This window comes from Eulemur rufifrons, chromosome 28, assembly GCF_041146395.1.
Source record: "Eulemur rufifrons isolate Redbay chromosome 28, OSU_ERuf_1, whole genome shotgun sequence".
Lineage (NCBI taxonomy): Eukaryota > Metazoa > Chordata > Mammalia > Primates > Lemuridae > Eulemur > Eulemur rufifrons.
The window spans coordinates 5,380,089-5,391,923 of NC_091010.1; the positions used below are offsets into that span (position 1 = coordinate 5,380,089).

Consider the following 11,835-nt stretch of genomic DNA (forward strand, 5'->3'; position numbering starts at 1 on the left):
GCATCGCTGGTGGTCTTCATCAGATGAGCTTTCTTCCTCGCTGGTTGACAGGAACAAACCCCCTCCGCATCCGCCGTTTCACCAGTGCAGTCAGTTTGATGACTAGCTCCCTTCACAGGTGGAGAAGAGGAGGCTCCAGGATCTCTCCTTACTGAGTGCTCGAGTCATGCTGCAAAGCCAGGCTTCTCCCCGCTCTCTGGCCTCCCAGGATGGCAGCCAAGGGTGCCGGCTGCAGCAGGCCACAGCAAAGGTGACTGTAAGGCTGGTGGCAGGCACTCCTCCCTTCCCTAAGGAAAAAGAAGAAGCCCCTCATATTCCTCAATACCTGCCCCAAAACTGAAACAAAGAAATTCCTTACTCCTCGTGCCAACATCTCCTGGCCGAAGGAGCTACCATCCCCCAGCCCTAAAAAACGTATATAAACCCACTCAGACTTCTGGGCTGGGCGACTTCTCTGGCCCCACTCCGTGGGACTGTGAAGCTTGCCCGGGTCCCTCTCTTGGGACTCGTTACCCCCACCCGGGAGCGCCCTAATAAAGCCTCTTTACTTATCCCTTTCAACTCTGCTCGTCTTTCTGTCTCTGGCGCTGGCCACTTCAAAAAACCTTACAGTGACCTGCACATGGGTCCCTCTGCCGGAGTCCTGAAGTGGCTGGCTGCAGCCTGGGCTTCACGCCACCCAGTTTCATCTCCCAGTTTCTCTTGCGAAACAAGGAAGTCCCACAGCCCGGATCCCATTCCCCCCTGGCAGCGTGCGCTGAGCTGAGTAGCAGCTTACCCTGTTAGACAGGCACGTGGCCTCCAGTTTCTCACAGCCCCATCCAGCTACTGCCCTGTTTTCTGAGTCCGCTCATCCTGTAGGCATCAGAGTTTGTAATCTCTGCCCCACAGTGACAACATAGGCAACTCTCTCTGCTCCTAAACTGCCAGTCACAGGAAACTCACGACTTCTTGAGGAAAGGGAAGAATATCTCCATGTGCTGGGGGGCCTACTAGGTATGACACGCAGTGCTAGACATTTACGTGCTCGATCATTTAGTGAACCTGTGAGAAATGTAGTTTTGGCTCCATTTCACAGATCTGCACATTGAGGCCTCAGTAGAAATGGAGGCTTGGTGAGCTTTGGCAACTTGTGCAAACCCTGCAGAAAATGATGGGGAGAAACAGAACCAGGTCTGCCCTCCTCCAGAGCTCAGGCTCTGGCAGCCGTTGCACCCAGACTCCTGCTCCAAGGCTTGCCTTCGGGCAATGTCATCATCTCATCACCTCCCTCCTGTCACCACTGATGGAATACCTTCAGGGGGTATGACGTGGGTGCCACCCAGGCTTTCCTAGGAGGAATCAGAGCAGAGCTGGTGGCATCTGAGGGCCAGGTTTGGATTTTCCCTCTGATTTGTCGGTTGGGGAACTATGGAAAGAGAGAACTCCATGGTGCACAATATTTACCTCCAGTGCCAGGGCTGCGGAGGAGCCAGGACTCAGAAATGCAGACCCTATTCCCTGGGGTAGATCAGGTCCCCTTGCAAGAGACCCAACACAAATAAGAAACTCCCACCTCTGGAGAATTACTGTGACAAGTGTCAAGGCAGGAATGGAGGCTGGGGCTGGGCTGCAGACAGGCAGCCACAATCCTGGGCCAGGAGGACAACTGGGGGCAAGGGTGGCCAGCGTCCGGCTGATCTTGCAGACACAGGGCTCTGACCCTGCCCCCCCCCCTTTTTTGAGACAATGTCTTACTCTGTCACCCTGGCTAGAGTGCAGTGGTGTGATCAGAGCTCACAGCAACCTCAAACTCCTGGGCTCAAGCGATCCTCCTGCCTCAGCCTTCCCAGTATATATCCATAAAATTTAAACAATTCAGTGATCCAAGTTGGAAAAGGAGAGGAAAAGCAGGAACATATCAAGAAGAGGACAATGATCAAAATAAGGGAATTTAAAGTATTTTTTTTAGATGATCTGATAGCTATATTTGAATGCTTAGAGGTCTGTAGGAAGGATGAGTCTCTGCTCCGCGGCTCCAGGGTGTTGCATTCGTGTTATTTCATCATCTCCAGGCATCATCAGCCTGTATGACCAGAGTCACAGACTTTAATGATCCACATTCCTACTGGCTTATCATCCCTCGCTCCCTGCCCGGCCCCAGTACCCCTGCTTCACCCATTGCTCAGAGATGAGCCCGTTCACGTCTTTTGCCTTGGCCTGCTTGTGGCTGCTGACACACAACTTAAACTAGCACTTGCAAAAGGAAATTCACTTGAAGGATCCTGGTTTGAAGAAAGGATTTAACAGGTAGGGTGTGAAGGACTCTTGGTACAATCGGGCCTTCCAGACCTTTGCGAGCAAGAGAATCAGGTGCTGGCAGGCTCTGGCCTCTGCTGCCCTCTGGTGGTCAGTCTCAGTCTCTCTCACTGTGGCCTGGCTCGCTGCACATGAGGACGCGGTGAGAAACGTGGTCCTTCCTGGCTCCCGAGTCTCGCACCGCTGTGGCTCCTACCATCTAAGAGGCATGGATTCCATTGCTTTGGCTTCAGTTAAGAAAAGAATCTTGGGGAAGGATTCTGACCGGTTTAGTTTGTGTGAAATATCCATCCCTGTGGCTGGGGGACATGATCCTATAAGAACATGGGTGTTCCCACTATAGCCTTGTGGATACGGGGATGAGAAGTTACCAGGTGATCCTTTTGTGGTTCCTAAGCGTGATGGTTGGTTTTTCACGCGCATGCGTCAGATGCGCCTTCCTGAAACCTTGTTACAACTTAAGGCACATTACCCCTCTGACGTGGGGGGGGGGGGGGGGGGGAAGAAGTGGTTGCCAGGAAAACGGCCTGGTTTTGGGAAAACAGTACCATATACGTCCCTGTAATCAGGGTGACCATGTGTGTGATCACGAGATCACGAATCTTCCAACAGCCGGAACAAATCAGCTCGGGATCAGTTAGGTCACCCTGCTGAGTGAGAAGATGGGGCCACGGCAAGGCCCGGCTTGGCTGGAGGAACATCTTCACGGTCAGAAAGACGCCTGCCCTGCTGGGCAGCACGTGCCCGCTGCGGTGTTGGGAGCGTCACGGAGGGCAGCGCTCGGGCACCAGGGAGAAGATTTACGCAGTCGGTAGTGACGTGGGCCGGACTAGTGCCTTCAGAAACGTTTACTTCTTACTATGTGCAAAACCCAACTGCAAGTTCTCTTTAAAATCTCTTCTTCTAAGAATTGATTAGAATTTTTATTTTGTCACTTTTCACATTTGCTAATGTGGCTTCAGTTTCAATGTTTCAGTCCATTTCATTTTTTAACAGTTTTATTTATAAGTTTCACATATAAAACATAATGTCTTCTATTAGTGTCGAGTATTAAGTAAGGCTGTGATCTGCAGTTTTGTGATAAGTGTATTCATACCACTCCTCACCGAGTGATAGCATTTTTGCTTTCAATTGATCATAGCATTATGAAAAAATAAAAATGTTTGAAAATTAAACATGGAATCAAAATGAAGTATATTCTAAATATTTTTTCACTTTTATATATTAAAGGAGATGGAAATGAATATGGCTAAGAGTGAAGACACTTTACATTCAGAGGTGAGAAGAAAAAGTCATTCTATGTTACATGAAATGAATGAGTATTCTGTAAAGCTTAATTTTGATGCATTAGTGGCTACATTTTTAATAAGGACATTATAAAAATAGCTAGTCCAAATATATATTCCACTAATAACAAGTCATAAGTATGTGCTTTGAAGGAAAATCTCAAAGTGAATAAAAATTGGACATTCAGTTTGTGTTTGTATTTTTAAAAACTAGAATATCCTGAGACATTGAATATAAAATCATTCATAAGTATTTTGAATTTTTGCATGTATTTTTATAAGTTTTAGCATTTGTTTCTAGAATTCTCTTGTCATTAACAGGTATTGGCTAATTCCATTAATTAACAATGCTTCATTTTGATGTAATTTAGAAATTTTTTTATCGAAATTGAAAGAAAAGTAATGCATTAATTTTGAAGGAGATTTTTGTTTTTGAGAGAGTCTCACTCTGTTGCCCCAGCTAGAGTGCAGTGGCATCACCATAGCCCACTGCAACCTCTCAAACTCCTGGGCTCAAGCGCTCCTCCTGCCTCAGCCTCCTAGGCAGCTAGAACTATAGGCACACACCACCACATCCAATTAATTGTTTAATTTTTTGTAGAGACAGGGTCTCACTCTTGCTTAGGCTAATGTCAACTCCTGACCATAAGTGATCCTCCCGCTCAGCCTCCCAGAGTGCTAGGATTACAGGCTTGAGCCACTGCACGTGGCCCATAATTTTGAAGGCATTTAAAAGTGAAAATGGATTTTATGATTGTAGGGATCAACACAAGACTCAGGCAAAACGCTGGCTGAAATCAGTGATCGATATAGAGCACCTAACTTGAGCAGAGTGGAAGAACTTGATGAGCCAGTTTTATCTGATGTAAGTATCAAAATGTTTTGTAAAAATCAGATTTTTAAAAAACTTAGGTAAAGCCTAGGGGAAATGAGGCCAGGGTTGGTTGACAAATGAGGCTCTTGCTTCATAGACTAAAAACCGGTTCCCTGGTTGCTGACGACATTCCTAACTGGCATCCTGCCTTTTTGTGAAGCGTGTCACTGGCGTATCTGTATCTATAATTTAGACTCTGAAAATTGCAAAACTTCCCCAAAATGTGTTTTTAAAATCATGTGTAAAATATATAATCTTTAAATTTGGGGGGGTGCTTACCATTTTATTTCTCAGTAGCAAAGCCTAGAACCAAATAAATATCTAATGACAGTGCATGCTTTTATAGTATGTAAGTACGTTTGTTTACTTAACAAACATGTTGCGTCTTCTGTGTGCCAGGCTCTGTGCCAGATGCTGTTGTGAATAGACAGTCTCATACCTTGTGGAGTTTACTGTCTGGGGGCGGGAACAGACCGTTGGACAAGCATTTAATAGTCTTTGTTAGAGTGACCAGGTGATTTATTGTCCAAACTGATATTAGACAAGCATTTAATAATCTTTGTTAGAGTGACCAGGTGATTTATTGTCCAAACTGGTATTAGACAAGCATTTAATAGTCTTTGTTAGAGTGACCAGGTGATTTATTGTCCAAACTGATATTAGACAAGCATTTAATAGTCTTTGTTAGAGTGACCAGGTAATTTATTGTCCAAACTGGTATGTTTTTGAGGATGCACGGAGGATATTAATAATTGAGCCATACCAGCAGGTGTAAACCAGGACTGTCGTGGCAGGATAGAGTGGGTGACTTCAGTCAGTGTGCACTGACAAGGCGGGACAGCTGGCACAGTCAAGAGGGCTTGGTCAGGGAAGGCTTCTCAGAGAAAATCAATGATTTGTTACCAAGTGGTGGTGTGGGAGGCAGAGGATGGTGTCGCCGGCAGAGAGCAGAGAGGAGGGAGTCTGGAGGGCGTCTGGAGGGAGTGAGGCAGGGAGGGTTGTGGGATGAGGCTGGGAGAAAGCAGGGACCAGACCAGGGAAGAACTTATAATTCCTGCTCAGGAGCTTAGATTTTATCCTAAAGGCAGTGGAGGCTGATACGTTCAGAACCGCATGTTAGAAAGACCATCTGGCTACAATAAGGCAAAGAGAGTGGAGAAGCTGGTCTGAGACCAGTGAGGAGGCTATGGTAGTAATCTAGAGAAACAGGACATGGACAGCCTGCAGCCAATGGTGTTTCCAAGAGCTGTTCAGAACGTGGAGCTGGATGGACTTGGTGCTAGTCTGTTGTGAATATGTTTTTATTAAATGTCTGCTACGATGTGTCACTATGCAAAATCATTGAGGGCATGGGCCAGTGGGACAGGTGCTGTGAGGGACAGCGAAGGGAGACCTGATCTAGTCTGGTTGAATCTTCTTGAGGAAGTGAAGCTTGAGATTAGCCTGAGATGAGCCCAGAGGAGGGAGAGAGAACGATGCTTTCAAGGGGCTGAAATACCTGAGGATTGTGGCTGGGTTGCATGGAGCTAGGAGAAAGGTGTGATTTAGAGCCGGAGAGGTGGAGAAAGGCCAGGTCATGCTGGGTTTCATGTGTTGCTAGGGATTTTCGACTTAAGTGCCTTGAGAGTTATTAAATGGAATTAAGTATTTGATCTGTGTTTTTATAAGGTGGAGCTAGAATTGGAGAGGGGCGGGAATGGAAAAGGGAAACCGCGTAGGAGGTTGTTGCAGTCACCCGACGCAAGACAACCAGGGTTAGACAGCAGAGACCGAGAGCTGGGTGGATTTGAGATTGGCTCGCAGGATAAGAGAGAGGGGTCAGGAGAAAGCCCAGATTTCTTCCCTGGGCAAATGAGCTAGGAGTGTTACTATGTGATAAGTTGATGAATATAAGAAGAGGAAGTAGGTTTTTTGAAAATGATGGCTTCAGTTGCAGAGATGTTGCCTTTCAGGCGGCTCTGAGCTACGCAGGTGAAAATGGCCAAGACCAGCTGATGTATGCTGTGGGTCTAGAGGACAGGCAAGGGCCCAGGCAGGAGATATAAATTCAACAGCCGTGGGCATCTGTGCTAAATGACACGAGGGGAGTGAGTCAATACCTAGGACAGTGTTCACTGTGCGCAGGCCTGGGGGCTCAGGGAGAAACCCATTACACATCCCAACATTTAAGGGGTGGCCACAGGAAGAGGACCTCACAAGAACGAGAAAGCATAGCAAGAGAAATAGAAGAAAGGGTGGGATAATAACTACCTGGAGAGCATAATTTATGATCATATTCTATTTGAATATTATTTGAAATTGTCTCAAACTCTCAGCTTCATTCCCATAGTCACATAGAAATGACGTAAATTGTGTTTTCTTTGGCTTGTACCTTTTCACAGTTCTAATTGAAGCAAATTTACTTTTTATTTTGCTTTTAGGGTGCATTAAATATTGATCAAGATTTGTAGGAACAACCAACCTAAGAACAATAAATTTTTATGCTCGTTTCAAGTTTCAAATCATGAGGTCCCCATTTTGTATGTTTTTCCTCCAAACTAGAACTCTACCTCTTTTTTTCCTCTGAATTCACCTTTACAAATGGGCTTCAAGGGCAGCCTTAGCATGTTGTTTTGGATCCCCTAGTGCAACTGGTTATGCGTATGATTCCACTGGGAAAATGGGAGAGTTTGCTGAAGCAACCAAGAGGGGCCAAGGGGGGACGAGCTGACACAGCGTGTGCATCTGCGTGTGAGCAAGACGGGCTGAGAGGCAAGTTGCTGTCTGTGAACGAGGCCGCCACTGCGCAGGGCTCAGGAGTATTCAGCAAGCTCCAGATACGGCGTCTCTCCCTGGGAGTGAACTGCAAAGCTTTCCCCAGTTTGCTGGGAGGTGATGCTTCCTAGAACCACTTAATCGACACTTGGTGATGGGGCTGGGATGGGGAAGGAGGGCTTCACCACTCTCCAGCTTAGTTGGTTCATCCACACCCGGGAACGGATGTGGGGGCTTCCCCTTCCTCACTGCGCAGCTGGGTGTCCAGGGTCCCCTCTTCCTCTTTGGGGTCTATGAAGTCCGGGCATGTTGTAGGAAGTTTCCACATAGAGTGAATCGAATGGGACCAAACAAAGTTTTGGGGTGCAAAGAAACAGAGTGTCTTCAGGAACAATCAGTAAGCTCAAACACCGGGGCAACTATCGAAGGGAAGATCCCACTGGCTACAGGCCACACACTCCTGGTCCCTTTGAGGTTTCAGATCTATCCTTGGATTTGTGGAAGAACTTTACTTCCTTTACCAAATTCTTCCAAATCTAAGTCTATGATATGTGTCCTTTCTGTTCTTAAAGGCACGTATATGAAAACACAGATGTCAGAAACAGACTCCTCTCTTTTTAGATTTGATTTTTGTTTATAATATGCGTTTCCTGAGGCAATGAGAACCGAATAGCCCGGTTGCTTACATGGTGCTGTGATTGGATGTGTCCCCCAAAGTTCACGTGTTGGAAACTTAACCCCCAAAGCAACAGTGTTGAGAGGTGGGATCTTGAAGAGGTGATTAGGTCCCGAGGGCTCTGCTCACACGAGTGGATTAAGTGGGTTGGTTAGCGTGAGAGTGGGCTTGTTACAAAGGCAAGTTTGGCCCCCTCTTGCTCTCTCGCTCCTCCACCTTCCGCCATGGGATGGTGCCACAAGAACCCTCTCACCAGATGCGACCCCTCGACCTTGGACTTCCTGGCCTCTAGAACTGTGAGAAAGAAATTTCTTTTCTTTATACATTACCTGGTCTGTGGTATTCTGTAGTAGCAACATGAAATGGACTAAGATAATGGGAAGAGAAAAAGGGAATAAATGGTAGGAAAAGTATTAGTTTCATTAAAAAGAAATGTCATTCTGCCATACCAGTTCTGTACATTTTTGAGCAAAAAGTCACAGGGGCCCTGGAGAGATGACGTCTGTGTCAGTCCAGCTGCCAGGCACTGTGCCCCCAGGACAGATGACTTGCATGCACAGCCACCCAGGCAAGAGTGTTTCTGGGATACGAGGAGTACAGTGTCTTCCAGGCCTTGGGCTCAGCCTGAGGGGGTGCCACCATGGAGAGCTGGGGCAGAAGACAGGCTCAGGGGGTTCTTGGGCTCAGCACAAAGTGTGGCTGTCTCCGAGGGGTATTATCTGGAGCTTGGATTTGGCAGCAGGAATCTCTGAGTGTTGGACAGTCACAGGGTGAACCACTGTGGTTCTGGGTGAGGGTATCGTCTTGTTAAAGTGCTCCCAGCCAGAGTTGGGCACAAGAGGGAGGAGGAAGAAGAGGTTCCTGTCCCTTTAAGGAGGTGACTCCCAAATAGAGCTGCTACCTTGGCCTGTATCTCAGGGCCTCAAGAATGTTCTCCTAATGGCAACAAGACTCACAGCAGACCCACCCAGTGGTAAGGATGGAGATGGCTCCTATTCTGATAGACTTTCTGTTGCCAGATGATGTCCTGGGCTTGGTTGATATATTCTAGATTTTCCAGCTGAACTGGTATCAAGCAAGCCAATGATTCCAGAAGAGGAGGGAATGGATGGAAGCATGAGAGATGTCAAGGATGTAAGCATAGATAATTAAACTAATTTTTTGCACTGCAAAAGATGAGAATATTAAAATACCGTTGCACCAAATACACATTTTTGCGGAATCTTGAATGGCAGAAAGCTAATCTGAGTATTCAGCCAAAGTCAAGGATGAAGTTATATATCAACTTCTGAAACACAGCAATAAAACATATTATACTTTTATAAAAATTTTGGTAGTTCCATTTTGATAATGTAATGCTGGAACAGTTATTTCTCAGCATTTTGAAATACTGTGTCACTGTTGTGGTCAATATGCCATACATTGTGATTCTATGTAAATTTTTGTTTCCAGTTAAGGTGGATGGAGAAAGAAGATATTTGTGGGCACTTTATTTTTCTCTAACATATTTTTTTCTTCATACTCTTCATTCTTTATTTTTATTTGATATTTTTGGGTGCCCAACTTTCTCGAATCCCCTTTTCTTTTCTGTAAATGCTATGTTCTTTATTTTGTTTGGGTTGAAGATGTATTATCGTGAATGTAGTTGTACATGGTTTTTTTTTGGGGGGGGGAGTAACAGCTTTATTGATATATAATTCATATACTAAACAACTCACTGATTTAAAATTTACAATTCATTGGCTTTTAGTATATTCATGGAGTTGTGCGTCCATTGCCACATTCAATTTTAGAAAATTTTCATCACCCCAAAAAGAAACTTTGTACCCTTTAGCCAACCCTGCTCTTCCCCTACAATCCTCATATATACCTAGGAGTGGAATTGCTGGGTCATATGGTAAGTTCTATGGTGAACTTGTTCAGGAGCCACCAAACTGTTTTCCACAGCAGCTGCTCCATTTTACATTCCCACCCATAGTGTGTGAGTGTTCCAGTTTCTCCACATCCTCACCCACACTTATTTTCTTCTTTTCTAAAAATGTGCAACCATTTTAATGTGTATGAAATTGTATCTCATTGGAGTTTTGATTTGCATTTCCTCAATGATGAATGACTTTAAGCATTTTTTCTTGTGCTTGCTGGCCATTTGTACATCTTCTTTGGAAAAATGTCCATTTAAGTCCTTTGTCTATTTTTTAATTTGGTTGTTTGCCTTTTTGTTGTTGAGTTGTAAGAGATCTTTATATATTCTGGATATGAAAGCCTTATTGGTTATAAGATTTATAGGTATTTTTTGCTGTTCTGTGATCAGTCATTTTACTCTCTTGATAGTATCCTTTGATTCTCAAATGTTTTTCATTTGATGAAGTCTGATTTATCTATTTTTTCTTTTATTGCTTGTTCTTTTAATGTTATCCCTAAGATATTATTGCCAAATCCAAAGTCATGAAGATTTACTCCTATAGTTTCTTTGAAGAGTTTTATAGTTTTAGTTCTTTCATTTAGCTCTTTGATCTATTTTTAGTTAATTTTTACATATGGTAGAATGTAATTTTTATATATGGCATGAGGTAAGCGTATTACTATTCAGTTATCCCAGCACCATTTGTTGGTGAGGCTATTCTTTCTCCATTGAATGGTCTTGGCCCTCTTATTGAAACTCAATTGACCATAGATGTAGGGGCTTATTTCTAGACCCTCAGTTCTGTTCCATTGTTCTGTAGGTCCGTCCCTATCCCAGTACCACACTGTTTTGATTATTGTAGCTTTGTAGTAAGTTTTGAAATTGGGAAGTGTGAGTCCTCCAACTCTCTGCTTCTTTGTCATTATTGTTTTGACTATTAGGGGTCCATTGCAATTACATATCAATTTTAGGGTTGGCTTTTTCATTCCCATAAAAAATGCCAGTTTTTACAATTAGAAAATATTTTCTCATTTCCCTTATGATTTCTTCTTTGACTTATTGGTTTTTTACAAGTGTGTTAATTTCCATTTATTTGTAATTTTCCAAAATTTCCTTCTGTTATTAATTTCTAATTTCATTCTATGTAGTCAGAGAACAACTTTATGTGATTTTAATAATTTAAAATTTATCCAAGGTTGTTGTATGGCTTAGCATATGGTCTGTTCTGGAGCATGTTCTATGTGTACTTGAGAGGAATCTATATTCTGCTGCTTTTGGGTGGAGTATTTATAGATTTGTAGGTCTAGTGTTGACAATGTTATTCAAGTCCTCTAGTTTGTGTTTGATCCTTTGTCTAGTTATTCTATTCTTGAAAAGAAAGAATTGAAGTCTCCAACATTTGCGTTATTATTTGTTGCTCCCATAGCTTCTGTCTGTTGTCATTTCATAAGTTTCTGGGTCTCAATTTTTAACTGTACATGTGTTTATAATGCTGTGTTTTCCTGATGGATTGACCTTGTTATCATATGAAATGCTCTTCTTTATCTCTAATAAAATGTTATTGTCTTAAAGTCTGATTTTAATATAACCACTCCAGCTCTATTTTGGTTACTCTTTGCATGAAATATCTTTCTCTATCTTTTCACTTTCATCCTGTTTGTGTTGTTGAATGCAAAGTATATATTTGTGGGTATTCATGCTACCAATCTATGCCTTTTGATTGATTGGCATGTTTAATACATTTATATTTAATGTGATTACTGGTAAGCTAGGATTTATATCTGCCATGTTGTATTTTTTGTGTGTCTTACATCTTTTCATTTCTCTATTCCTCCATTAGTACCTTCTCTGTTAGGTATTTTCTGGTTTATCATTTTAATTCTGTTGTCTTTTTTCAAGTATACTTTTTGTTATTTTCTTAGGGATTACAAATAACCTGTTAATTTATAAGCCTAATTCTAATTAATACCAGTTTAATTTCAATTATTTACAAAAACTTTGCTCATATATAGCTTTATTTCTTCTGCTTCCTTTGTCCTATTAT

General features: G+C 43.4%; 1 non-coding gene across 1 annotated transcript; it reads left to right on the forward strand.

Moving 5' to 3' along the window:
- Positions 1 to 2,675: 2,675 nt before the first annotated feature.
- Positions 2,676 to 2,780, forward strand: LOC138376756 (small nucleolar RNA U13). The gene has a single exon (XR_011231730.1). It is a non-coding gene; the product is annotated as a small nucleolar RNA U13 (small nucleolar RNA).
- The last annotated feature ends 9,055 nt before the right edge of the window (positions 2,781 to 11,835 follow it).